Source organism: Mus musculus, chromosome 1 (assembly GCF_000001635.26).
Source record: "Mus musculus strain C57BL/6J chromosome 1, GRCm38.p6 C57BL/6J".
In the NCBI taxonomy this organism is placed as follows: Eukaryota; Metazoa; Chordata; class Mammalia; order Rodentia; family Muridae; genus Mus; species Mus musculus.
In genome coordinates this window covers 165,066,617-165,094,197 of record NC_000067.6, presented here as the reverse complement: position 1 = coordinate 165,094,197, position 27,581 = coordinate 165,066,617, and the positions used below count along the sequence as shown (strand labels likewise).

General features: G+C 44.5%; 1 long non-coding RNA gene across 1 annotated transcript; it reads left to right on the top strand.

Annotated features, from left to right (window-relative positions):
• Nucleotides 1-2,267: 2,267 nt before the first annotated feature.
• 4930568G15Rik (RIKEN cDNA 4930568G15 gene) lies at nucleotides 2,268-27,581 on the top strand. The gene is made up of 5 exons (NR_040480.1): nucleotides 2,268-2,312; nucleotides 24,714-24,812; nucleotides 25,490-25,740; nucleotides 26,106-26,168; nucleotides 27,042-27,581. It is a non-coding gene; the product is annotated as an RIKEN cDNA 4930568G15 gene (long non-coding RNA).

Genomic DNA, 27,581 nt, shown 5'->3' with positions numbered 1-27,581 from the left:
ATTCTCAGATCCTTCCTTCCCAGACTTCTCTGTTTCACAGCTGTCCGGGGGGGGGGGGCAGCTTTCCAACTCTACATCCCTCTGACATGATGCACTTACCACAGGCCCAGAAACATAGCCATGCACTGCAATGTCAAATGCTGTGGGCCAAAATAAATCTTATTTCCCAAAAATCAATTTCTCAGGGAGTTTTCCCACACTGACAAGTCATGTCTAATATGCCCTTTGAGCAGAAGCTAGTGTTAGCCCATGGCCAGCATTCCCACATTCAATGGCACAAGATCAAGGGAGAAGCTGAAGTGTAACCTGCTTTCCTCATACCAACCTGCTGTGGTCGTCTGGAGGAAAGACAGCACCAACACCACTAGTACATTTCTTTTAAGATGCATTTTATTTTAAATTATGCGTGTAATTGTCTGTGTAGGTATGTGAATGTTTGAGTGCAGATACCTATGGAGTCCAGAAGAGGGTGTGCAACCCCCTGGAGTTGTAGTTCCAGGTAGTTGGGAGCTGCCCAGCATGTGTGCTGGGAACCAAGCTCAGGCTATCCACAAGAGCAGTACATGCTCTTAACCACTAGGCCACCTCTCCATCCAATCCCAGTTGTGACAGGGTTTCTCTGTGTAGCCCTGGCTGTCCTGGAACTCGCTCTGTAGACCAGGCTGGCCTTGAACTCAGAGATCCCAAGTGCTGGGATTAAAGGCATGTGCCACCACGCCTGGCCTGACACGCTTTACTGTGTCTTATTATTTTGCTCTAGTTTGAGCAAGTTTTGTGTTCAGATTTGGACCCAGGTGTGCTGTCCTTAAGAACCCAAAGTCCTCAATGGCATACATAGTCTCATTGGCCTATCCTTGTTGGCTATAAGGCTGTCTGGGTTAATGCCCCCTGCTATAACAGAGAAGTGACATTCCAGCTCCCCAGCACAAATGATGTTTAGTTTGGTTCACAAAACAGTGAAGGACCACGTTCAACACAGTGACACAGGAACCTAAAACTCCTGCTTTCACTTCTGCCATCATAGGAAAGAGAAGGGGGGAGAAAGGACAGAGATAGCCTCATTCTGGTCTGTAAAGGAACCACTCAGTTCTGAGTCCTTTTGTAGAGACCAGCCATATGGGGGTAGGTGCTAGGAACTGTGGTTTGAATATGGGTCCTTTCCCTTAAAGGTCCACGCATTAAAGGCATGGTACCTGGGGTGGTGCTATTTGTAGGTGCTGTAGACTTCTAGGGCTAGGTCCTTAGGTCTCTGGGAGATTGTGGTTCTCTTCCTACTTTCTAGAGATGGAATGTAGGTAATGGGTTTAGCTGAGAGATCGCCTCCTCTAAAACTGGTTCATATGATAGATAGGAACACCCATTAAGCTACTTTTGGAACCTAAATCTCTTGTTTTTCTCGTCTTCCACAGGGTCTGAGAAGAGAACCACGTCAGTATTACTTTTTTTTTTTTTTTAAAAGAAAATCCAACTCACTTCCGGGTTTGAAAACCTACCCGTCCCTGGGACAACCCCCCCCCCCCCCCCGCCCAAAAAAAAAGCCTGCCTCTCACTCGGTTCCCTGATGTTTCTCACCGAGGCAGAGGCAGCTGCCCTCTGTCTTTCCCAATAAATACCTTGTGTGTGTTCTTGTCATGCGACATTGGACAAGGGGGGAGGTTCTTATGAGAAACACATTCTTAGGTTGCTTTGTAGTTGTGTGGAAAACCAAGAGCACTGGCGTTAACATGGCTACAATGTCATTAGGAGCCACCGGTTATATTTTGCTCATTGGTGACTGAGGTGTCTGTTTTGTGGCATGTGACTGGAGCAAGACTGTGTTTAGACATTATGTTAAGCATAAGGTGGGAATGGGCGAGAAGAGGATTTCATTTATCTTTGGTTAAATTTGCCCATTGGTGCTTTGGGGGTGAGCATAAGCTATCCCTTAGTGTCCCTTCCTTTCCTCTTTCTTGGAATCCCAAAGCAAAGTCGCAGATAAATGGGCACAGAGACATTCAGGACTCCTTCCTCACTTCCCTCTTAAGAGGTCGCAGATGATTTTGGCCAGAGGGTGGCCAGGACTCCAAGGTAAGTGTAATAAAGACTGCGCCCTCTCTTCCGCCTTTGGGTGAGAAGGGTGGGGGTGGGAAGACCGCTCACAGGGAGCTCAGCAACTCAGGGAATCAAAAAACCTGAAAGCCAGGGGAGGAGCTGAGCAGGGGCGGGGTGGGGGCTGTGTTGGTGAAGGCAGCAGCTTCCTTGCGGAGGTGTCCTCCCTCAGTGACGTCAGAGGCGGCTGCCGTTGCCCTGGTAACTTCACCTGATCCGGGGCGGTGAGTGTATGTGCTGATTTCAAGGCTCTCTCCTTTAATGAGGAAGAGCTAAAAATGAATCTCACTATCCCATAAAAAGCATGGTAATCAAAGGCGTTACTACCCGGTACTAGGCGTGTGTGGGTGAAGACAGCCGGGGGCGGGGGAGGGTGGATGATGCTGGAAGGACCTGAAGGACATGTAGGGGACCAGATTTCCTTCATAGAATCAGTTAATGAAAAAGGGAAGCGTGGGTTCATCTTCTAACAGAGTTCTTCATTTCCACCGTTTCTCAGGAAGTTTCCTGTTGAGCCATGTTGTGTATTATCCTGGAGTCCTGCTCTAGAGCCAATTGCTCTGGAACTATTACAGAGCTGAAAATCATGAGAAGCCAGTGCAGTGGAGACCCCGGAAATTCATCCTCACATCATAGGGCTTCTCATCTATTCCCCTTAAATGAGTGTGCACTCCCTAGTCTCTAGATGCAGAAAAGGTCGAGTTTATGATTTTTATACATGAGAGGCATGCATTGGCACCACAGACTGTCCCACCACATGGATAGGAAGCTCCGCATCCTTCTGGCTGTGAGATCTTGGCCCAGCTAACTGCCATGTCCGAACTTGAGGGGCTTTTCAAAATTTGAAGTCCGCTCCACAGAACTTTAAGGAAATACTGACCCGATGCATGCAGTGTGCTTAGCACATGATAGGTACTCAAACTCATGGAAGCTATTTTTTTTCCCCATTTGGAACAATTCTTAAAATGTACCTGGTCTGTTGCAGATATTAGCATACACTAAGGCTTTAAACAAATTAGGAAAAAATAGTGTTTTCCGTTGGCAGAGAAAATGACAGAGGGTTTTCCCTTGATCCTAATGTGACCCTGTGCGGGCTCTCAGGAGTGCACGGCCTTCTCATGGGCATACAGCAGGCCTGGATCTGACCCCTTTAGAAGGCTCCAAAAAGACTATCTCAGAGTCCAGTGCTTTGAAATGCCTAGGTCTTTGAACTAAAACAGTTACAGAGTCTGTCTCCCTGACCCCATGTTCCAGGAGAGGTGAAGGGCTTGCCTTTCATCTGTCCTCTTAGCAGTATAGTAGGTGTGCACCCTTGACCCCAACAGTCTCCCCAAGAAGGAAGATCAGTTTGCAATGGAAACTGGAAGAGACCATACCCAAAGCCCAAACAAACTATCCCCAGGCATGTGCCTTTTTTTGGTTCACTGATGCCCTTTAAAACTCATTTAGCAGTGGCTGAGGAGATGGCTCAGTTGGTAAAGCACTTGCTATGCAAGGATAAGACCTGAGTTCTGATCCCAGCATCCATGTAAAAGCTGGAGCCTGCAGTGTGCCTGTGACCCCAGTGTTAGGGAGACAGAATCTCTGGGACTCTCTGGCTAACTAGGCTAGCTAAATGGCCATGTTTCAGGTTCAGTGAATGACTGTCTCAAAACACCAAGTGCAGAGTGATTGAGAAAGAGCCTGATGTCCCCACCTCTGGTCTCCATATGCACATACACAAGAACTCATGCATATGAACACACACACACACACACACACACACACACACACACACTGTAAGAGACAGGGTTTGAAATTCCCATAGCTGTGACTATGGGAGCCAGGTGAAAGTTCAGTATGTGGCTCCATCTTCTGTCACAGGCCTGCCATCTGCCAACACCTATGATTTGTAAGTTTCAGGTGGTAATTCCAGCCTGCTTTTCTTGTCTGTTTGTTGTTACTAATGTGATTACTTCTCGTGATGTGGTCCTTGTTGAGCTGTGGGCTTATTGAGAGTGATGGAGAACTTGTAAGACTTTGCTGTCATTTCTGAAGCCCATGGGGGCTGCTCAGTGCTGGCTCACTGGGGCTGTTTTCTGTAGTGGAATGCATCAAGAAGAACATTAGAGTAATTTCCTTAATAATAATTTCATGAACTATGATAAAGATGACTCTTTTCAGGGGGTTTATGTCCTAGTGGGCGAAGTGGAAAAAACACCAAGTGTCATATGATCTTGTATGTGCCTAGCTATCTTTGAACGGTGGGTATTCTATATACAAACTCTGGAAGAGACAAAGATTGTCTCTGGGGACTTTGTCTTGTTTCTGTCAGGTGTTAACTGATGACATATCACCTTACTCTTGTTGAGCGTGAGATGATTCAGAGCTATTTTTAGGACTTGTGGGAAGCTGTGTAGCTCTTACTCACTTTTTTTTCTAATTGGAGACAGGCCTTCATTTTTCCCCCTTCCAAACAATGGCTTTCCAAAGATGTCTGCCATGTTTTGATGTCCAGAATGTCCCCTCCCTACATCCCAGGAGCTAAGGACTAGTTAGGCAAGCCCTCTGCCACTGAGCTAAATCTCCAACCCCTGATGTCCAGATTGTGAATGTCTTAGGTTACACGGCGAAGGGGCGCTGAAACTACAGATGGAGTTAAAGTTACGAATCTGCTGATCCTAGATTGGAAAGTGACAGTGGGTTTTCCGGGTTGTTCTAGTCTAATCACAGGGCTCTTCCAAGTGGCTGAAGGAGGCAGGAGTGGAGAGGCTTTCAACCTGCTACTGCTGGCTTTGAAGACAGAAAAAGTGTACTACACAGGCAATGCCGGCACCTGTTTCTGAAAAAGGCACCCAAGGAGCCCCCAGAAGACAGAAGCCCTGCAGTCTTTCTGGTTTACTCATGTCAGACTTCTAACCTACAGACAGTGTGACAGTAAAGAAGTGTGTTCTTAGCCATTAGATTAGTGGTGACTTGTTGCTACAGGAGACTAATGCAAGGGACTCTTTCCTTTTATTGAAAATAATTGTTTTTATGCAATATACTCTTATTACTGTTTCCCCTCCCCCTACTCTTTCCAGTGTCTCCCCAACCACCTCCTCTCTGGATCTATAGCCTTCCTGTTTCTCTTTAGAAAATGAATAGGTATCTAAGGCATAATAATGCAATAAAATATAATAAATAAGATAAATAAAAACAAACAAATTAGATTTTGACAAAACAACCATTCAAGAAATCTAGCCAAAGAAAAAGCAGGTGGAGCACACAGAGACAACAAGACACACGCGAGTGCACACACTGGAGTCCCAAAACCCCAAACCAGAAGTCATAATAGAAACTCAAAGGATCTGTAAGGTGGGGGAAAAAAAGTGCCTGACTTAACAAAGAACTTCCCAAGATGCCATCTGGTTAAATTTGTGTTGGCTACCTACTGCTGGGCCATGGGGCATATCCTTAAGAATTGTTTGTTGCCCCGGTGGGGCTCTCTTGGAGAAAACTAAGTTTTTATTTGCAAGTGGCTATAAATTGGAGCTAGTTTCTGGGTTAAGGATGGGGCACATATCTGCCTCTCTTTAAGTTCTAGGATAGCATCTAGTGTAGACCTGTGCAGGCCCTATGCTACCTCAGTCTCTGTGAGTTTATATGTGCACAAGCCCATATGGTGTGTCTAGAAGGCCTTGATTCCTTGATGTCTCCCATGCCCTCTGCCTCTTAAATTCTTTCTGCTTCCTCTTCTGCAGAGTTCCCTGAGCCCTGAGGTAAGGGATCTGATAGAGACATCCCTTTAAGGGTTGAATGTTCCAAGGTCTCTTACTCCATGCAGAATATCTGGCTGTGGGTCTCTATTTTGTTCCCATTTACTGGAGGAAGAAACTTCTCTGGTGATTGCTGAGCAAGGCATGGATCTATGAGTATAGCAGAATGTTGTTAGGGGTCATTTTATTGCTACATCCCTTTAGCGGGTTTTCTCTTTGGTCCTTGGCTATCAAGGCTCGGGTTCTTGGCCACCCAAACAGCGTTGGGTATGGGGTCTATTTTGGGGAGTGGGCCTTAAATCTAATTAGATATTTGGTTGGTCACTCCTATAAGCTTTGTGCTACTGTTGTATCACCATGTCTTTCGGGCAGGCCACTCTTATAGATAGAAAGTTTTGTGGCTAGGTAGTGTTTACCTTTCTCCTTTGGTAGAGTACTGTCTATTACTATGAACACTAGACCACAGGGATGAAGCCTCTAGGTAGGCACCAACCTGACTTCTCCATGTTTAATGAGCTGTACAGGTATTGTCTTCAGCAATGGGGGCTTGCAATCAGTTTGTGGAGAACTGCTAGTAGATTTGGCAATAACCTGGGTTGTTTGGGAGTTCCCATGGGACCTCCTTGTCCATGAACTTGGTTGGATGTTGTATTAGTCAGGGTTCTCTAGAGTCACAGAACTTATGGATAGTCTCTAGATAGTAAAGGAATTTATTGATGACTTACAGTCGGCAGCCCAATTCCTTACAATTGTTCAGTCGCAGCTGTGAATGGAAGTCCAAGGATCTAGCAGTTACTCAGTCTCACACGGCAAGCAGGCGAAGGAGCAAGAGCAAGAGCTAGACTCCCTTCTTCCAATGTCCTTATATTGTCTCCAGCAGAAGGTGGAGCCCAGATTAAAGGTGTGTTCCACCACACCTTTAATCCCGGATGAAAGGCGTAGCCCAGATTAAAGGTGTGTTCCTTAAACTCGGAGATTCAATCTTCTGGAATCCATAGCCACTATGGCTCAAGATCTTCAAACCAAGATCCAGATAAGGATCTCCAAGCCTCCAGATAAGGGTCACTGGTGAGCCTTCCAATTCCGGATTGTAGTTTATTCCAAATATTGTCAAGTTGACAACCAGGAATAGCCACTACAGATGTAAACCATTTCCAGTACGGGGAGCTTCATTTGGTGATGAGAGATTCCAGTTGAAGCTCTGTCTCTCCTGTTATTTGGTGATTTCATTTAGATCCCAGTGTGTTTCCTAGAGAATCTTCCTGGTGAACCCCAAACACCACTCTGTCTCTACGGCAACCTGAGGCTTCTGAATCCTTGCCTTGTTGTGATGGTTTATATATGCCTGCACCAGGGAGTGGCATTATTAGGAGGTGTGGCCTTGGAATATGTGCATCACTTGGGTGTGGGCTTTGAGACTCACTTCCTAGCTTCCTGGAAGTTAGTCTTAGAGGCCAGAAGATAAAGATGTAGAACTCTCAGCAGCATGTGCATCATGCCTGCCTGGATGCTGCCATGCTCCCACCTTGATGATATTGAACTGAATCTCTGAACCTGTAAGCCAGCCCCAATCAAATATTGTCCTTAGAAGAGTTGCCTTGGTCACGGTGTCTCTTCACAGCAGTAAAGCCCTAAGGAAAACACTTGTATCCAGTGTCTTGACCCTGGCCTTCTTACTGTTCCCAGTGAATCATGAACTTCCCAGAGACAGGAATTCGGCATTCTCGTTTCATGTCTTTTGTCTTTGTCATCTTTCCCTCCCTCCTTGGACTGCTGCTTTAGCTGTGAGTTCTAATATGTGGCTCTCTGCTGTCAGCAAAGATCATGTCTCAGCCTCTGACCTCAGCAGTGCCTGCAAATTAGCAGACTTACATGTAATAACTAAAAGAATAAGTAATGGGTAGCCAGGGTGTTGTTGTGGTCATTAGCAGAATTTATTATACTCCACTAGAATAGGACTGCTGGAGGGCACCCTTCCTGACCATTTGTCATCCTCTGTGTAAGGAGGGTTTCAGGGGTGGGGCGTGGGGGAGGGGAAGGCCCCTAGGCTTTCTAGCTCTTGCCATCCCTAGATGCTGCCTTGGTGCTCAGGAGTGCTGACTCCTTTTGTCAGGGTCTGAGAGTCCTCGACTATGAGGTTTGAAAGAAAGCCCATTAACAGAGAGGACCAAGCTGTATAGTATAAAGCGATGAGACAATTCAGAGCAGGCAGAAAACAAAGATTCCAACAGGGACACAATGACACAGCAGAATGCTATGCCTTCTTAACTCTTAGATGAAAAAAAACAACCAACGTTGAGCCGCAAAGCTTTCTGTTTAGCATGGCTAGGTTAACGTATCTGTGATTAATCAGAAAGTTGATTTGCTTTACAGAATGTAACAGAGAATCATAATGGCTTTACGATCCCCAAGGAGCTGCAGGCTATCTAAGTCTTACGCTTGCACAAGCTGTGATTTTGACCTGACAATGGAGGTCCCTCACCTTCTTTTCTAAACAGCATGACAGTTAAATGGAGGACACTCGTGTCTAGGTTAAGCAGGATGAAACTGGGTGGTATTTTTGCAGGCTCTGCAGTTCAGTTTGTTTTCTGGGAAGGAAGTCAATAAAGAAGCAAGAAAGCCCTTGATTATATAAGTGTAAGGCCAAGGCAAGGACTCTTCTGGGAAGTCTCACTCTTATTCACGTTGGCTTCCCAGCGCTCTAGCGCAGGGTCTGGCACATAGAAGATGCTTAACCGATTCTGTGGATAAACAAGTAAATGCCTCCTCCACCTACGTGTGCAAAACACCTTCAACAAACGGGAACCAAAAGATGAAGTTGGGGAGGGGGGACCTACAGCTTCTGCCCTGAGAGTTCCAGTCTAAGAGTGGCTGCTTACCAACATGTAACAGCATGTTGGTAATGGGGTTAATGGGGTGGTTGTTCCCCAATACATAATGGTGCAGGATTTTATAGAGTAACAATGGTCAGTGACAATGAAGCGGGGGCCATTGGACCCAGCAGAAAGAAAAGATACATGATCAAAAAAACCTTAGCGGAAAAGCGGTTTCTTCCGGCTCCCAGTTTTAGAGTTTTTGCTGTTTCTGGGCTGTGGAGATGCAGAACTTCATGCAGGAAAGGCGTGGCACGGCCAAGGGGCTCAGTTCCCAGAGGTGTGAGAAAGCACAGTCCAGGATTCCCTCCTTTTTTTGCTCCAGCTGGCCTCCAGCCTATTGGTTAACAGCGTGATTTGGTACGTGACAAGGCATTTTCAACTTGATCTAATTGACAAGATTAACCACCAAAGGAGGGGTTCCGAGAAATTGACATTTGAGTTGAGTCTCTTCAACAGACACTTTTACCAAGAAACCAAAGGGGACACCAGAAAGGGATGATGGATGTGAGGGCAGAGGCGCAGGCGCAGAACCATGCTGAACAGCTTCCTGCCACAGAACAGGTTGCAGGAAGCAGAGGACGGGACTGGCAGCACGGTTGGAGTAAGGCTAGGAGTAGTCCAGGGTACGAGGCTAGGCTGCCTTGACTTAATTTGGATCAAACGGAGTCTTTGAAGGATTTTCTAGGATTCATGTTGCAGGAAGGAACTCTTGTGGTTTCTGACTGGCTTGGAAGAGACTCAAAGCAGAGACTGGCTAGTAGTCCACGATGAAAGACACAGTGGAGGACAGTGGGTGAAGGACAGAAAGACAGGAGGTCAAAAATGCAGGTCCATGGTTATTTCTTGGAGCATCCTTCACCCTGCAAAATGTCTGTTTTGTCCCCCCCCCAAAAAAAGTCTCTTTCATGAGGTTTTGGGGAAGAATCACAGGAAACAAATCTAAGTGTGTACCGTATGGCACACGGTAAGCGCTTAGTAAATATTAGCTTTTCAGTATTCGCTAAGCATAGGGGAGTGATTTTGCAAACCCTGGCTGAGGAGACAGCTGTGGGGCTGGAGAGGAGGGAATGGATGGGAGAGACAGCCTTGGCATACATAGATGCTGAGTCATATCGCTTCCCTGGAGCTGAGAGGAGCAGTTTTATGCTGACAGTTGCTGGGCTGAGCCTGCTCTGCTGGTTTCCTTATGAATTTCAGATGAGGCCCTGGGCTGCTTGCCCTTGGGCCATCCTGGACTCTTAAGGAGAGTCAACAAAACTGGAATTAACCGTGGGCTAGAGAAGCCAGGCTCTGGGTAATGGAAGCTACCCTGCCTGTCTCACTACTGCTTGACCCTTTGTGTGTCCTCACTAAACTACCTGACGAACTGCCTGTTTGTGGGCAGCAGAGCAATGTGAGCCTCTGGGGCTGAGGTGCAGATGGGATCCACGTTGGGAAGAAGATTCAGACGTGGAGCTTCTGTAAACCCTAAAAGTGGGATTTAAGGAGACCACGGAAGACCCTTGGCTGCCTATGGTTCTTTTGGTCTGAAGGCCCATTATTAGGAAGCTGCTCACTTCAATTTAGCAGTCTGTTGTCTTCCACTGACTACAAATACCCCAGGGAAAGAACACATTATTAAGGGATAACAACCGTAGAAGAAACAATCACTGTTTAATAGCCACGGAGAACCGTTTAATATCTGGCACCATGCTGGGCACCTTTTACTCATCATCGCATTCAATTTCCCAACAGTTATGAGGTCAATATCATTACACACATGGACATGAGGGTTCGGAGAAGCATAGGAACTTGATTTAGCATCTAACTTTTACAGAATCAAAGTGAGATGGCATAGCTAGACAGGTGTAGATATTGGGTATGGGATGTTGGGGAGATGTCTCTGGAAGGAGAGAAAATGAACGGATAGAGAAAACACTAAGTTCTGGCCAAGACTTGTCCTATTTTGTAGTCATCGAATTCACACACTTGTTACCATGGCACCTTATCCCCTCCTCCCCCAGCTCTTATCTGTTTGGGGTTGTTGAAATCATCAGAGGTAAGAGTGTTCAAATTAAGCTGGATTTTATTCATGTTTATTCATATATGGTCAGAAAGGACAAGACAGATGCTCAAAGGACCAATATTGGTGACAAAGAGTTTTCTCACTCTGTGCTAGGCACTGACCTGGAACCCAGGAGGTATCCAACAATGTTCTCAAAGGACCTGTGGTTGAGGAGTCTCCAGGGAACGTGAGCTTGCTCACAACCCCTCTGCTCTTCCTGTTTCCAGCGATGAAGTAGTTATATGCACTTTGTGCATTCAGGAGGGACCAGAAGAGAATTAAACGCAATTGAACTTCATTGTTTATTAACGAGCGCTGACCCAGCTCTTTTGGGCCACTTAAAAATTGAATCCTAAATTCTAAGTCTCCACAGGGGAAGCAGGCAGAGAAGCTACAGATGGGAGATTGCATCTGCTCTGTTCCCAGCGTCATGGTGACACACATCATCCAGACCCAGCATCGGGATGGATGGCTTCATGGTCCCCAAGGGATGTGTTTTCTAAAGCAGTCCGTGTAAACTGAGAAGGCAAGCCGGCCAGTTCTGAAGTAGCAGCCGAGAAGAGCAGAGGTCTCTGTATCAGCTGTGTGACTTGAGCCAGTATCTTTCCCTGTTGGGCTTCGGTCTCCTCACCTGTTAGGCTAGGAACTGAATCCTCTTAGTAGTTTTCACATGGTATTGCCCGAGCTTTTGTCCCCGCTGGCAAGAACACACTCAGGACAACCGGAATCTTCTGCGACAAAGCTTTTATTGCTTACTTATCAGGAGGGAAGACCGCGAACCGGGAAAATGGCGCTGCTTATATAGCCCGCAGCGTGACGTTTCAGCACCTGATGTGGCGTGACAGCTCCTGATTCGTTGCTCGCCCATCACCCCATTACTACGCTGCGAGATGGGCAGTGACTAGGTGTGAGTTCACTCTTGCACTTGCGCATAAGGCTTATTTACTAATTAGGCGCAGTGGAAGCCAGCGCCATCTTAGAATGGCGATTGCTCATGGCACGCACGCGATTGCTCGTGGCACAGCTCTCCACAACATGGATTTTATCAGTTTGGAATAGCATGTTGTAGCTAAAGGCATGTTCTCGAATCTATGTAAAAGAAATGACCAGTAACTGGAGTACTTGGTTTTAGATCTACAGATAGATCACTACAGACAGGCTACTACAGATCAAAATATGTCAGACTATACTTGTCTAGGTGCAGAAACGATGTGCTAGGTTGGGTTAGGGCTTGTGGCTCTAAGGAGTCTGGGGCAAAATGTAAGCATTTAAGTGGTTCTCCTTCCAGTGTTGTTAGCACCCTGGATGCTCGTTATCACTAGAAATATAGATATTTGACATTTTTAAATCCTCACTCATCTCTACCACCAATTTATGCATTCCTTTTCCCTGGTAAATTCCATCTGAAAGCTTGGATTCAGGAACTGAATAATGTTTATCCATTTAACCCTCTTCTCATCAGTCCAGGGCAAACCTGGAAGGTGTTTTGGTGTCAGAGAGGCAGGAGGATGGTGATCAGACTGACGCAGCCTTTCCAGTGTTACCCAGGCTGTCCTCTCTCAGCAAGCTCAGGCAGCCATTGAGGCTTGAGAGCTTGAGGCTAGAGGATGCTTATGGTGGGCTGTGGAAGTGGGAAGGAGGCTGTTCCCAACAGGCCAATTCCCCGTCCCATTCTGTTTTCTCAAATGTCTTAGTTAGGGTTTTACTGCTGCGAACAGACAACATAATCAAGGCAACTCTTTTAAGGACAGCGTTTAATTGGGCTGACTTACAGGTTCAGAGGTTCAGTCCATTATCATAAAGGCAGGAGGAGCGTGACAGCATCCAGGCAGGCATGATGCAGGAAGAGCTGGGAGTTCTGCATCTTGTTCTGAAGGGAAACAGGAGAAGACTGCCTTCCAGAGAGCTAGGATGAGGGTCTTAAAGTTCACGCCCACAGTGACACACTGCGGTTCTGAGTTTTGCCTTGTTGCCTTGGTGTGGGAATGTTGTCACTTGGGCAGGTGAAACGGGAGACACTCGACTACATTTACCCTACGCTGTCAGTGGGTGCTGGCTTGTGGGAAGTGCCAGTGCTGGAAGGAGGAGAGAAACCCTGGGTGAACTTCCAATTTCAGCACCAGGTTGTAATGAAACTTCTCAACTGGACAGAAGGAGGATTGCTTTGTTATTTACTCTCACAATATTCTAGAATTAAGTTTTGAATTAAGTCAAATATTTAGGGGGAGGCTGTAGGCAGATCCTAAGGAGTGTTGGAATGTTTTGAAGGTCTCCCCACTAAGGCACTTTAAGAGTTAATGCTCTGAAGTTAAGCCTTCCCTGTTGAAAGCCAAGGGGGAAAAATCACAGCACTATGGTTTTGTTGTGATGTCCAAACTGCAGGTGACTTTCCTGCTTTCTTTATTCTCAAAACTTTACATAATATGAATATATTGTTTTATAATTCCAAGTAAAGCACTCAGAACTGATTTGCTAGGAAATAATGAGGCTAAAAATTATCTGGTTCTATTTGTGTGTTTTGTTTTGTTTATTTCCTTCAGTTTTTGAATTTATGTTCTGACTTCTGTCCACCCTTGGGATCATATTTAAAAGGAGTCTCCAAAGCTCTGGCAATGCCCATTTTTGTCTCTGTGATCCTTGTCTGTGTGCAGCATTTTCTCCCTGAAATTCTCTTTCCTTTAAAAAAAATATTTATGAAATACTGTCTCACTGTCGTTGTCATCAGCCTGTCTTGTCCCTCCCCCACAGCTCCCTCCCAGCAAAGCTCAATTCCAATTCCCCTGCCTCAACTATCCCTGGCCTCACTTGTTTTTGGCTTCTGAGTCATCCTACCTTCAGGTTCCTTTCAGCCTCATTTCCTTAGTGGAAGCTTCTTTTGCACACTTAAAGGCCACTGTTTCTCCTGGTTGGCGAAACCTGACGGCGAGTGACTCATTTAAACCCACTTTGAATGCCAGCGAGGAGGACCAGTCATCCACGGAGCTGTCTGGACTGGATGCTTGGTTCGATTCACTGTGTTGAATCTTGGACATGTTCTCCAGGGGCCGAGTTTCCCATTAGGCCACACCACAGGCCTCTCGGTTGCCCCTTTTCAAGGTCTGTTCTTTTGGTCTCTTGTGTTCCTCTCTCTTTCCCAGATCACACACTCCATGGCGTCTGAAACCCTTGAATTCAGCGTTTGAGTTTATCATCTTCCTCCAGTGAACTCTTCTTTTGCGCATGCTCCGTGGTGAAGCTGTTCAGATCTTGCTTTGGCTCACATGTTCAAGTTCATTTCTTTGTCATGTAGAGCCATTACTCTGATAATATTCCCCAGACATGTGCCTACACTTAGTAATTATTTTTTTCTCTTTTTGTTCTAACTCAATGCCCTGTCTTTGGGTTTTTCCAGATCTTAAGATTAATATTAAAAACCTAATATTTTTATAACCAAGGTCTATATTGAATAAAAGTTAATTTAAGAAAATACTCACATAAACCAATAGAATAAATAACTGGGAACACATACACAGTTGTAAGTGGGAAATACGATAATTTGATTTACACTCAACTTTATAAGTATAATTATAGACTAAAGCAAAGTATATAGTTTTAAGGGACGCAAACAAGTTTACCAAAGTTTTTAATATTGAAAAACTGTAATAACGTGAGACTATTCTGTTTCTTGTAAGAGCACTGGTAGTTCTGGTCCTACATTTTTAAACTAAACAATGATACATACAATTTATTAGCCCAAGAGTGTAATGAGGGTGTTAGTCAAGTTATAGGTTAGATATAAATATTGAAGAGGTTAGATAGCAGGCCAATGTATTTGTTTTCTAACCTTACCGTAACTTAATTTTTTTAAAGTCTACTTTTAATGTTGTTTCTTAGATGCTTTAACTTCCCTTTTAGCCCACCACCCACCAGAGGTAGTGGAAAAGAAAGGATATGGGGGAAGTGGACCTTTTAGAAAGGTTATTTGTAGCAACTCCCATCTGTGTTGTCTGGAAATCGGCAGTTCAGTTCACAGGTTAACAGTGGCACCTCCATCCACTTGTAAACACTTCACAGACATACCAACAGTCTGATTCGGTAGAGTCAGGATAGCAAACATGAATCAGTAATGGGCAGATGTCCTAGCAGAGACAGCCAGGCCTCAGCCTCAGCATAAGTCAGTAGGAGTGACCAGCAGGAATGCCAGGAGAGTTCTCAGCTGTGCCTCTCTCAGTGAAACAAAGATCAGCGAAGACATCGAGACCAACAAGCATTGCACAGCTAGCTCTATGAGCAAGCCTAGTACAGCCTCCGTCACAGTCCACTGGGCCTATTTATACTCCCTCCAAACATCATGTATCCTCCACGGGTCTTGCCTCCCCATGTGTCTGTCTTAGCAAATGTGTCTGTCTCAGCTGACATCACTCTGCCAATCAGCCTGAGTCTGAGGAAGTAACAAGAAACCACAACACACCACCAGGAGGCTTTTTTGGCTTTTCTCTCTGTGGAGTCTAGATAAATATAGCTCAACTATGCAATGGAAGGTGGACCAATACATGCGTTTTGTTAGCAAAGAATCCTTCATCATGTGTCTTTTCAAGTGCTTGCTTTAACAGAACATCCTCTCTCCTGTATCTGCCTCAGTGAAACATTCCTCACGAGTCTGTCTTAGCCTTTCACTGTGTCCACTTCAAGAAAACACTCCTTTACCTGTTTGCCCTAGCCAATCACCACGTAACTGACTTTCCAAAAACCTTAAGTTTCCACTTTACCTTTCTTTCTTCAGATACATGATCCCATGCAAGGTTAGACTTAGCTCATGCTTAATTTTGAATTAAATTATAATGTATTTTATTAAGCTCAGTTGAGCAATAGTGCAATCATTATAAAAATGAATTTTCATACCCAAACATTGCTTCGTAGGTCATCATTAGACTCCGTGCAATGACTCATTCCTAGAAATTAGTGACCAACCACCATCTTGCAACCACAATTGAGGGTCAAAGTGGGTTAGAGAAACCCGAAAGATTGCTGGGTTTTTAAATAATTTTGATTTCTGAAATAGTGATTTTGAGAGTTTTAAACCATGTATAAATACAGGGAATGAATTGTAGCTAAAGTAAAATTAAGATGGACATCACTATTACTGGTCTCTTAAGAAACAGCATTAAGGGTTCAACATATGCTTCTCTCCCTACTTTCTCAGTGTTAGCATACTATCACTGATAAAGTGGTGGAAATGCCGTTGAATGGATGCATTTATGGTTTTAGTGCCAACATCTGGTTATTATCTCAGGTCTATTTGTAGGATCACTTTTATTAACTCTCATAAGTTGCTAGGTAGATTCTCTAGCCTGTTTAAATATCAAATTCTTCATCTCTAAATGGAGAACAGTACTACTGTTTCTATTACACCCATGTTAGGAACCTGCTGCAGGTGCAAATGGGTTTGTATACGGAAAGCAAGCATGGCATGTCTTTCCCTCAACCCAGTGCTTGCTCATGCCAGTGTGCAGATACATATACAAACCACATGGGCTCAAACATGGAGACAAAAGTCGTATAGACCACAGATAAATGAAGCTATGGTGACAAAAGAGAATTGCTTAAGCCAACGGTGGACTAACGATCGGACTTAATTTTGAATTAAGGTTTTTTTTCCTTAAGTAAGATGGTTCAAGAAACCACTTAACAGCAAACTGGCAAAATTTGCCATTTTGGATCATCATTAACAGGTTCATTTGTATGCTTCAATTTCTGGATAGACATGACAGCTCATAAAAATTCTCATTAGAATGTATAATCCTGTGTTTTCTCATTACTCATTCTTACCTAGCCTGCAGGCCAACGGGTAGAGACCTTTAAGATCTGCTTTCCCAGAATCAGGTTCATAGTGGTAGGATCTGAAGCCTTTTTAGTTCAGCATGTATAAAGCAATGTCATTTCTTTTTGGAAGGCAAGGAGGATGCGTGGGAGTGGGCTGGAGCTTGGGGAATTGGGACGAGGAAGGGAAGGCTAAAATTAGCTGCAATATCTGGTACCATTTTTTTACCAAACTAAGCTCTGAGCTTTGGATTCTTCTTCAGATATTCAGATTTTTCTCTTCAATCTTAGATTGCTTTACTGTTATGACGGCTTCTAGGAGAGGGTTCCTGCAGTTAGCTGACAAAATGCACCAGTGCTTTGTTCCTCTGAAGCTTCCTAGGGACAGCTCTGAAGAGCAAGTGGCGTGTGGTCATCACACTGTGACCCTCAAGGACTTTGTTTATCCAGAGAGCTCTTGGGCTAGTAGGTCTCAAAGCACTTGAGCACCAGTGTTCGAGTCCTAGGTGCATTCAGCAAAATGATTTCAAGCAAGTCATTGGGCTTTTTGTTTTCTGTTTTCGACATCTAAAATATGTGGCAGATGATATCTGCCCAGCCGGCAAACAGGACTGTAGGGAGGCTCACATGAGTACGTCAATACCTTGGCTTTAGATGGAGGTGCTTGGAAAATACAGGGCACATAAAAACCGCTTCAGGCTGACATGTCATCCAGGCTGTTTGAAGGAGGAGCAATGTGCTTTTGGAAATGCCACCTACAGGGATACAGTGGCACATGAGATATCAGGAAGTGGAGAAGAGTTCTGGTCCAGAATGGCAGCTGAGGCTACCATCCATATGCTATATAACTGTTCTTAGTCTCATTTTCTTCATCTGTAAAATGGGAATTATAAAATCATTGATGTGATGAGAACATGTATGGAATGTGCGTGTCCTGACTGATAACGGCATACGAAGGACGTGGCGCTTCTTTCATTTTTGTGCTACCAGCTGACCATGTATATATGAAACTCAGATCTGTTCTTTTGGGAGGGGGCAGGTTACAAGACTGAATGATAGAAAACACAAAAGTTATGGCAATTTCTGACTTTGTCGTATTATATAGCTACTGCCATATCTGTAGTGTAGAAGTGACCTTAGAAATGGATTTACCTCATTCAGAGGGAGGTTTAAAAACAAAACAAAACAAAACAAAATGCAGTCATCTGTCCACTTGTTGCTCAACAAACTTCTGATTATTTAATATGTGCAGGCTGATGAGGTAGGCCAGAAGATAAGGATACCTGATGTATAGGAAAAATGACGGTCCTCATTTGCTTTCGTGGGGAAAACACACAAATAATTACATTCACATATTTGATGCAGTCACAAATGCCAAGGGTGAGGTGGGGGAGGAGATAAAACAGGCACAGGAATGATGCGTGGACCATTGAGCACCATCTTCTGCTCTGAATCTGAGAGCACAGGCTGAAGGGCACTGGACCGACCTCTGGGGCTGCTTCACATCCAGACATCCATTTCTGCTCAGAGAAATGTAACAAAGATGGCTATATATCTACCCTGGCAAACTGGAGGTGGTGAGGTCTGGTAGCTGCAGTCCCTGGGCTTGTCACTAGGATAACAGGTGACAGTCCCCTCCTCTGCCTGTTCCTGCCCCTCCTTGGCTGCCTCTCTGTGGTTAGGATGGAGACTGCAGAGATGGAGACAGCTGGATATGCATAAAGTCTGGCTCAGAACATTTAAAATGCAGACCTCGTTTGGCAGGGATTTCTGTGACTCGGGTCTATTATCTTCACAGCTCACGGCTTCATGGGACATTTGTGCAGATGAAATTGATCAGCAGCAGAAGGAAAATAGCTGTTGCCTAGGCAACCAGCTGATGACTCATTGGGCTTTGAGGCAGCTAAAGCCCTGAGACTGCAGTAATTTTCCAGATGCTTAACCTTCCCTCCCCACTCTTCTGCTCTTGCTCTCCACCCATCATTGCTTTCTCTGCATCTCCTCCCCAAGTTCCCTTCACACTGGAGGCTGCCCACCTGGACCTGGTCCCCTTACAGATATTGCAGGTCCCATTTCTCCACCCATCTACGGCTTGATGCACCCGTGATGGTGTCTAGCAGTGGCCAGGCTGCAAACAGTTTGAGGTCACAGAGCTCCTAAGAAGCCACAGTTTGTTCTTGGTGTTTTGGTCATGAGCCTAGCCTTTATAAGACTGAGCCATCTCTCCAGCCAGGCCACTGTTTGCTTTTTTTTTCATCAGAAAGCCCTCCAGCCAGGCAGTTCCTTGGCTTCTCTGCTACTGTAGCCTGAACCAATTCAATTTGTCTCAGTGATCTGCAATGTGTTTCTCCAGAGGCAGTTGCCCCCGAAGACTCTACACAAAACCAGGGAAATGGTGTTTAGAGCTCATCTTCCATGTGTGCGCTTCTCCCCTTCAGGGTTTCTACTCCCCCTGTCCTGTCTTTTTCTCTACCCTTGAGCTAGAGTCTGATTTTCCAGACCCTTCTTAGTTATCTATCCTAATCCTCTTCAAATATAGTGACAGATGCTTGCTTAAGTATTCCCCTTCCTAAGGCATTTAAATTTTAATAAAAGTTTTTCAGAGGCAAATTATTTAAAGACTCCCCAAGGAAAAATATTCTAAATGGCCCTTTGGATACAGGTTTAAGGAAAGGACTTGGGTAGCAGGCACATTGAGAGAGGACGCTTTCCACTGTTTTGTAATACTTAGGTTACTTCTGACTTTGATTTAGAAACTTTATATTGAACATCAGTTGGTGCCTCACTTTTGTGTCCCACTCTTGTCTCTGCATATGTACTCCAGCCCCACACATGCATGTAAAAACGTATGTACATACACATATACATTCATACATACATGCATGCACACAAACAGACACACACCCACACCACACTACTAGCAGTGAGTAAAAAAAACAATCCTCCCTCCGTGGCTGTGGTCTGAAAAAAGCCCTTATTTCTTGTATGTCCACTGACTTTTCCCTGTTGGATGGGTGGCAAGCATCTACCACCGGCTGAGCACAGTGAGACTGGGATACCTACATGCTCTGCTTGGATGGTAAGACCCTGGGCTGCCCTGTGCCTTTCAACTTAAACTGATGGTATAACTGGAGTTTTCAGGGTAAAAGCCTAGGTTCAGGCAGATCCAATATGTTAGGTTTGCTCACATGCCCTCAGTACACCAACTAAACAGACAAATAATGTCTAGAAGCAGAGAAAAGAGACTTATGCATTGTGTCCACATTGTGAAGAATAGATAAAAGGGCCCAGAGAGTCTAAGTCTATAGGATATTGCAAAGGAGATGTATGTTAAGGGTACATGTATATATAATTAAGCAGTCCAGATCTAGGTGTGGTCTTGATCAGTGTCTCAGCCTTGGTCCAGCAAGGAGATCTGAAAGAAGTCCTTATTGCTTGAGGGGACACAGTGGTTTTAGGAGGTGATTACTTGTGTTTTAAGGTGCAAGTTCATCCTTTTGGAAAATGGCCTCATCTTGAGGCAGACAGCATCACACAGTAGGAGGGGAGCCAAGGCATAAACAGATAAAAGGAAGGCCCACTGGAATGTGCTGGCTCCATTCTTCATGGCTAAGCTTGTTGCTGCCTTGATCATTCTTCCTATCAGACCCCTTGCTTCTTCAGTCTTTCGATGACTCCTGGAGAGTTTACAGGCTGTGTTCCAAGGGTTCCAACTTAGGATAAGCAGCTGTTAGAGTCTCTGGCTTTCCAGCATGCAGGTTGCCATGGTTGAATTACCCAACCTCCAGTCTCCAATGGTGCAAATCAAGCCAATAAAATCCCTCTGATAGTTAGAATTGCATGTAAATAGATATGTATATACATATGAATATACACATACATATGACACCAAACATCACAGGCTTCCTTGGGTTCTAAACAGGGAGTTTAGGCAAATGTCTTGACCTTTCAAAACCTGAGAGTGAGGTCAAAGTCTCTGTAGTGTCTTCTGGGTGAACATGCTCACAATAAGTACCCTTGCTAGAACTCTTCCAGATGGTTTCCGAGGGAGGCACTGTGGCTTTTGCTGTCCTGGCCATTTGTAACAGCAGAGACAAGAAAGCCTCGGAGTCATGCAGTGACCTGGAATGTCCCCCACCTCCTTTGATTTCTGTAGCAGTGTCCCTTGTCTTCCTGCACCAATGTCTCTGCTGTTGCAGGAGGCTGTAGCCCTACTGCGTGTGTACTTTTTGGCTGATTATCAAATTGGTCAGAGCCTAGTTCCAACTCTGCCTTAGCTCATGTTGCATTTCTGCACTTTCTCCAACTCACCTTTGCCTGGAGTTTGAGAAGCATTGTCTTCTGGCTGCTGTTCTCCTATATCCTATAGGCTGTTGGACCCCATGAACTGTTGTAGAAGAATTTTATCCCAATCCGAGGGTTTCTATCCCACATTTGACCATTTGGTTCCTGGATGAAACACGCACACACACACACACACTTCATATTTATAATAAGCCTTAAACAGCACTAGAGCTGGGCAGATATCTACCCTCTATGCTGTTATAATCTACTTTCCCATCAATTTACCCCGAGTTATTACTATGTTTCATCTGGGCTGCTCTTAACTCCAATTGGCCAGCCCTCAGGGCCATGTTTTCTGACTCTTAACCCATATCATCTTTCTCCTCTCTTCACCCTTTTCTCTCCTTCCTCATGGTCTTCTCCGATCTCACCAAACCCCACCTATCTCAAGTCTACCCAGCTATAAGCAGTAGGCATCTTTATTTAACAATTAGAAATAACCTGGGGGGCAAGGTCACATAGTGTCACTTGGATCTATGCGTGGATTCTCTTGTCTCTGGGGCAGTCAGGTCTTGGGGCCTGCACTTGGCATTACAATACATAGCAACAAACCAAACCTCAACAGTGAACTGCCCACTGTACCTGATACCGTGTAGAAGCACAGTGTGGCCTGGGTGTTCTGTTTTCTACCGGAGAACATGGAAGGGGAGCCTTCTTTGTACTTTGGGGAATTCAATGGTCTGGACATTCAGACTTGATTCTGGATTAAGTCACAAGAAGGGGTAAAGAAAATCAGAAAATCTTGTCTTATCTAGCTAATAGATTGCTGCACAATATCATTTTGAAAACATAAGCTTGGAAAATGCACATTTCCTCCCATCTTCTTTGTGTTTTTCCCTCACAACCCAGATCATTCCCTGAGCAGATGGTTGCTTCTGGCCATTGTGAGAGAGATATTTACGTGTAGGGAAAGCAAAAGAGAAAAGTGTGTGGGGTGTGCATATGTTCCAAAATAGAATTCTGTCACTACACGGTTAGAAGGTCTTTGGGTGTTTTCCCCAAAGACCACTGAGAAGTCATCCAAGCATGTTTTAGCAGGAGTGTGGTGGATTCAGACTTGTATCTTTAGAAAGATCATGCTCACTGCTGCAGAGAATAGATCAGATGGAGTAAGATCTATGTAGGTAATTCAGTCAGCAGTCAGTGGGTGGTGGAAGAAAAGATAGATCTAAGAGTTATCTGGGGAGTAGACTGGGGGGTGGGAATGGATCAGATCTAGGGTTGAAGGAAAAGTGTGCGTCAGTTTCTGCTTTGAATTGCTGAAGACATTTTGAGAGCCTTAACAGAAGAATACTATGAGGTCATATGCCAAGGACCAGCCTCGGCTTGGTCTGGGTTCCTGAGAGCAGTGAGAAGAAATGACTCAAAGTCAAATTGTGGATCCAAGCTGGTGGCCTGTGTTCTGCTGAGATGGCTTTCCAGGTTGTTTGCTCTCTGTGTTCTGCTCTGTTCTAGACAGCCTTTTCTTGCTATTCTAAAAACTCTGTGGTTGAGACACCTAGCTTTCTGCTAGAGACAGCTCTCTCTGCTAGTCAAAAGTCTAAAAGCTTTCCAGATAGCTCATGGGTTTTTCTGACCCAAGTCAAAAAAGCTTCTATAAGAAATTCTTGGAGCCGGATGTTGGTGGTGCCCACCTTTAATCCCAGCACTCAGGAGGCAGAGGCAGGCGGATTTCTGAGTTTGAGGCCAGCCTGGTTTACAGAGTAAGTTCCAGGACAGCCAGGGTTACCCTGTCTCGAAAAACCAAAGGAAAAAAAAAAAAAAGAAAGAAATTCTTGGGTTTTCTGATCAAAATCAGAAAGAAAAAAAATTCTAAAAGAGCTGTGTTTGCCCTTCAGACAGCCTTCTCTGGCTAGCTGCTAGAGAACATTCTAGAAGAGCTGTGTCAGCTCCCTAAGGAATTCTTGAGAGAAATCCTATTAGGAAAAAATTCTAGAAGCTATGAAAAATTCTAAAAGAGCTGTGCCCGCTTACTAGAGGAAAAGGTTCTAAAGAAGAGCTGTTATTGTTTTCTGCTGGCTCATCTCATGCAGACCAAAAGCCCAGTTTTTAAAATTTACTATCAATTCAGTTATTATTCCAGGTTCCCTTTTGCTTATCTTATGAACCAGCATCCGGAGACAATAAGCACATGTAAAACAACAACAACAACAACAACAACAACAACAACAACAACAACACCTAAAACACATTGCAAAAGAATTCAGAGATCTGCCTGCTTCTATTAAGCACAGACAATAAATTAGCTGGGTAGGATCCGATCTTGGAATTATCATTCTGACCATGCCTGGGCCTGGACTTGATGTGTCCCAGGCTAGCCTTGAACTCAGGAATCTGCCTGCATTTGTATCTGCCTGTCTTTGTATCTTTCTAACAAGTCAGCTTGTAGTGTAGTTGCCTCTGTTCCTTTAGATCTGTGAAGCTCCTTTTACTATTCATATTGCATTCTTATATTTTTTGCATGCTGAGAAATTATATATTTTCAAACTCATGTTCTTAGAGTTCTTTTCCACAGCTTTAAGGGCTGTCCAGAGGTCCCACTCCCTGTTCCATTTTGTCGAGACTTTAGTCACATCTTTGCCTCTCAGAATCCAGCTATCTCTGACTATCATGGAGTCATTAATGTTAACAGGGAAGGTACTCTTGTGAGGAATGTGAAAATATGTACATTATTATACAAACAAGCCTTATGGCATATAGCCATAGATACTTGTGGAGGCCCAGGGCTGCTGGCCCTGTCCCAAGTGGTAAGAACCATGTCATTCTGTCCCTACCAAGGCCATGCTGGACTCAGTAGTCAAGAGTGGAAGAGTGGTAAAAGTGACCAGCAGGGACATCTGGAGTTTACAGTGCACATGAGAAAGGCAGTGACAGTGACCAGTAGAGACTGACTGGCTATTTGGTCTGGGTTCAGGAGGGCGTCATTCACATGTAAGTGTCCAAACCCATTTGTGTTACTTTAACAAAACACTCTAAGCTGCAAGCAGCAGAAAACTTACTTAGAGTTCTTACAGGGAAAGAAGTTCAGATCAAGGCCCCTGGTAGGTTTGGTGTCTAGGGAGAGTTGTAGATGACACATACTAGCCATGTCCTCATGTGATGGAAAGCAGGGGACTGTTTGGACTTCATAAGCACATTCATCTCATTCATGATGTTCCACTCTTCTAACCTAAGTGGCTCTCAAAGGCCCACCTGCAAAGACCATTGCATCAGGGGTCAGTGTCAACAGCTTACAACTGGAAGGGCGTACCAGCAGGCCACTGTACCAAATGAACATGGCTGAGGTACAAGACGTTCACTCGGAAGGGAGAGAAGCAGTAGATTTAGGGTCTTGGCTTGAATGATTCTGGCCACATAAAAGAAAGTGCAAACTCCAAATGAAAACCAGAGATGTGGTAGTAAAGAAACGGGGCTGTGTTCAGGGAAGTGTTTCTTTGTTAAAGATGTGAAAATCTGGACCGTGACAGAGTAAACAGAAGTCTGAGGAGGAGGTGGCAGGAGGATTGAGAGCGTGGCTGCAAGGCTCATCCCAGATTGGAGAGAGACATTTTCCCCTTGTGCCAGAGAGGAGAGAGATACCTGAGAGAGAAAGGCTACCTGCATCTGATGGTCTCCATTTTTATTGTTGTATAGAACCCAAGACCTTGTTGCAAGTGAACAAGAGAGTTGTTTGGACAGGGCCCTTAGGGGGTGGTACAGGTGTTGCTACTGAGGAAGTAGGAGATAGACTGGAACAAAAAGGTGAAGGGCAGAGTTTTATGTCTCCAGCCTTGACTCTTCTACTCTTGACCCTGTCTTTCTGTCTCTTTTACCTTCTAACCACAGGTATCTAGGGTTTCAGATCACATGCCTCCAAGTTAATGTCCACATCTGAAACATCAACTCCTCTACTGAGTTAACAAATCAGTGGGTCATTCTTCAAAGGTTAGTGATTTGTTGTTCAAATAGAACTTTGAAAATAGCATGAAACAGTTTTGATCCTAGCACTTGGGAGGTGGAGGCTGGTAGGTATCAGTGAATTTGCGGCCAGTCAGACCTACATAGCAAGTTCTAGGCCAGTCAGGGATACATAGTGAGATCCTGTCACAAAAATCAAACCAAATAAAAACAAAACAAAACCAAAAAAACCCACATAACAAATTCCCAAGCAAAACAACAATGTAAAACAAACACCAATTCCTCAATTATCTACAGCAAATTGACATTCTGTGTGTGTGTGTGTGTGTGTGTGTGTGTGTGTGTGTATGTGTAGATGCATGTGCAGTGGATGAATATGGAGGTTGGAAGTTAGCGTTGGTTGCTATTGGTCAGGCACCCTCAACTTTGCTTAGTGAAACAGGGTTTGTTACTGAAATTGGGGGTCCACCAATCAGGCTATCTGGCTGTCCAGTGCGTCCCAGGGACCTACCTATTTTTACTGCTCCAGCATTGGAATCACAAACAGTCCTCACTACACCCAACATTGTATACGGCTACCGGGATCAAACACAGGTCCTCATGCTTGCAAAGCAAAGGCTTTAATGACTGAGCCATCTTCTCAGCCCTGTATCACTTAAAAAAAAAAAACTACTTCCTTCTCCCCAAACTACGGTTTCTTTCAGATGATGCCCTTTGCTCAAGAGTGAACGGGGAAGAAGGAGCTCATGTGTGTGAGGAGGATGCAAGGATCTGTGGGATCCAGACAACACCCTTGTGCCTTGCTAGGAGTAGAGGAGATGGGCTAGCTATGCAAAGAGCAGACGCCGGGAAAGTACCGCACTCCCAAAGTGTGTGGAGGCAATCGCTTTGTTTTGGTCCGGCAGGAAAGATTAAAATGAAAAGGTGGATAATGCGGATGATGATGGTCTTCGCGGTAAGAAAATACTGTGAAGGTGTGAGGCTCCCCCATAACCACCAAAACCACTATATTTTGCTCATATTTCTAATATTTACTGAGAAAGTATCTCCCCACAGAGCACAGCGGGATGATATTAGCTAACCGTATGTTTCTTAGTATTCTTACAAAGTCAAAAGCTAATGCCAGAAGAAACAAAACTTTTATATGCTAGGTTCGGGGACCAGAACAAGTTGTCTGGGGCCAGTTAGGCTTTCAAGAGAGTTTGACTATACGGTCATAGAGGAGGGAGCCAAGGAGAGAAGAGCAGACATTCAACATCCTGCCATATCTGTGATTAAAAGTAAGACTCCTGTATCTCCCCTTCCCTTCTCACAAAGCAGCAGGAGGATGCTCCAGGAGAACTGTCTGCAGGAACGGAATGGCCTTGTTGCTTTCTCTCTCAGGTGAGTCTGAAAGCGACTGGGGCATCTGATTGCTTCTTAGGGGCAAGAGAAGGAGGAATGAAGAGGGAGAAGGAAGGAGGAAAATGAAAAAGGAAGAGACAATGGGACTATGAAGAGTATCCACATTTTCATACAATGCATACACAGTGCCTATTGTCTGTGCTCTGTGTGGTACCTATGCAGCTGTTAGAGTTAGATTTTACTTCAGGGAACAGAAAATTGTAAAGTGTGTGCCTATTTCTTGGTTTCATAAAACAGACTCCACAGATTTGGGCGACATGAAGGGATCCTAGGTTTTGATAATAATCGTTGAGGAATTTTGGCCATTCAGCTTTACTAAAGGTAAAATTAAAAAATCTAGGGAATGGAAGTGGGTGGGTAGGGGAGTGGGGGTGGGTGGATATGGGGGACTTTTGGTATAGCATTGGAAATGTAAATGAGCTAAATACCTAATAAAAAATGGAAAAAAAAAAGAAAAAAAAATCTAGGGAATACATTTTTTTTCTCAAAATCATCAGAGACCTGATCAGACAGTAAGTCATGCCAAGTTGTGACCCAGAAAGCCAAACGGGGAACATCAGGGCCCTTTGCCGTGGGAAGAATTGATGTCAGACCAAAGGAGAACAGAGGAGTTATATTTGTGATAACTCCCAAAGGTATGCTCCAGATAATGCTACATGTTAGGAATACAAATGAACCAGAAATTAATTTTCTTGTTCAAACTGGACTTTTTTGTGTGTCATGTGATAGTTTAGAACCCTAAAATCCTTTGATCAAGATTAATGTGGTTTTCTACTGGTTATGTCTCTAAAACGCTCAGGGAAGGTATTACCATCTTAAGCCTCAAATTATCCTAGTAAATATTTTTTTCAGATAAAATGTATAGCACACGGTTAAAAATGATATGGTACACAAGGAAATAAAATACAGAGGGAGAGAGAGAGAGCAGAAGCCGAAGACTGTCCAGACACATGGGCGATACAGACGCTGGAACTCTGCCGGGCAGCAACAGAGGGGATACTGAGTAAAGGTCAGACAGGAGGAGAGTGAGGCTGAATCTGTAGCCGGAGACACAGGAAGACAACAACGATGAGCTGTGGCCCAGTGGACATGGATGTTGACCTGTGATCGTCATCGTCTTCACCACCCTCATGCCGACCAGAAGAGAGAAGTGTGCGCAGAAGGAAGTACAGAATGTCAGAGGCATAAAAGCAAAGACAGAGTCAGAGAAGCAGAGAGGACTTTAAAGGATGTAGGGACGCTGCATTATCTAGGATAAGATTATTAACATCAAATTTTGATGCAGGTCCACAAATATTATAATTTCAAGGGTAATTATGGAATGAGTCACAAATGCTTATAATAGAAGGGAAAATGAATAATTGAAATAAAAGCAATTAAGTGTGTAGAGAG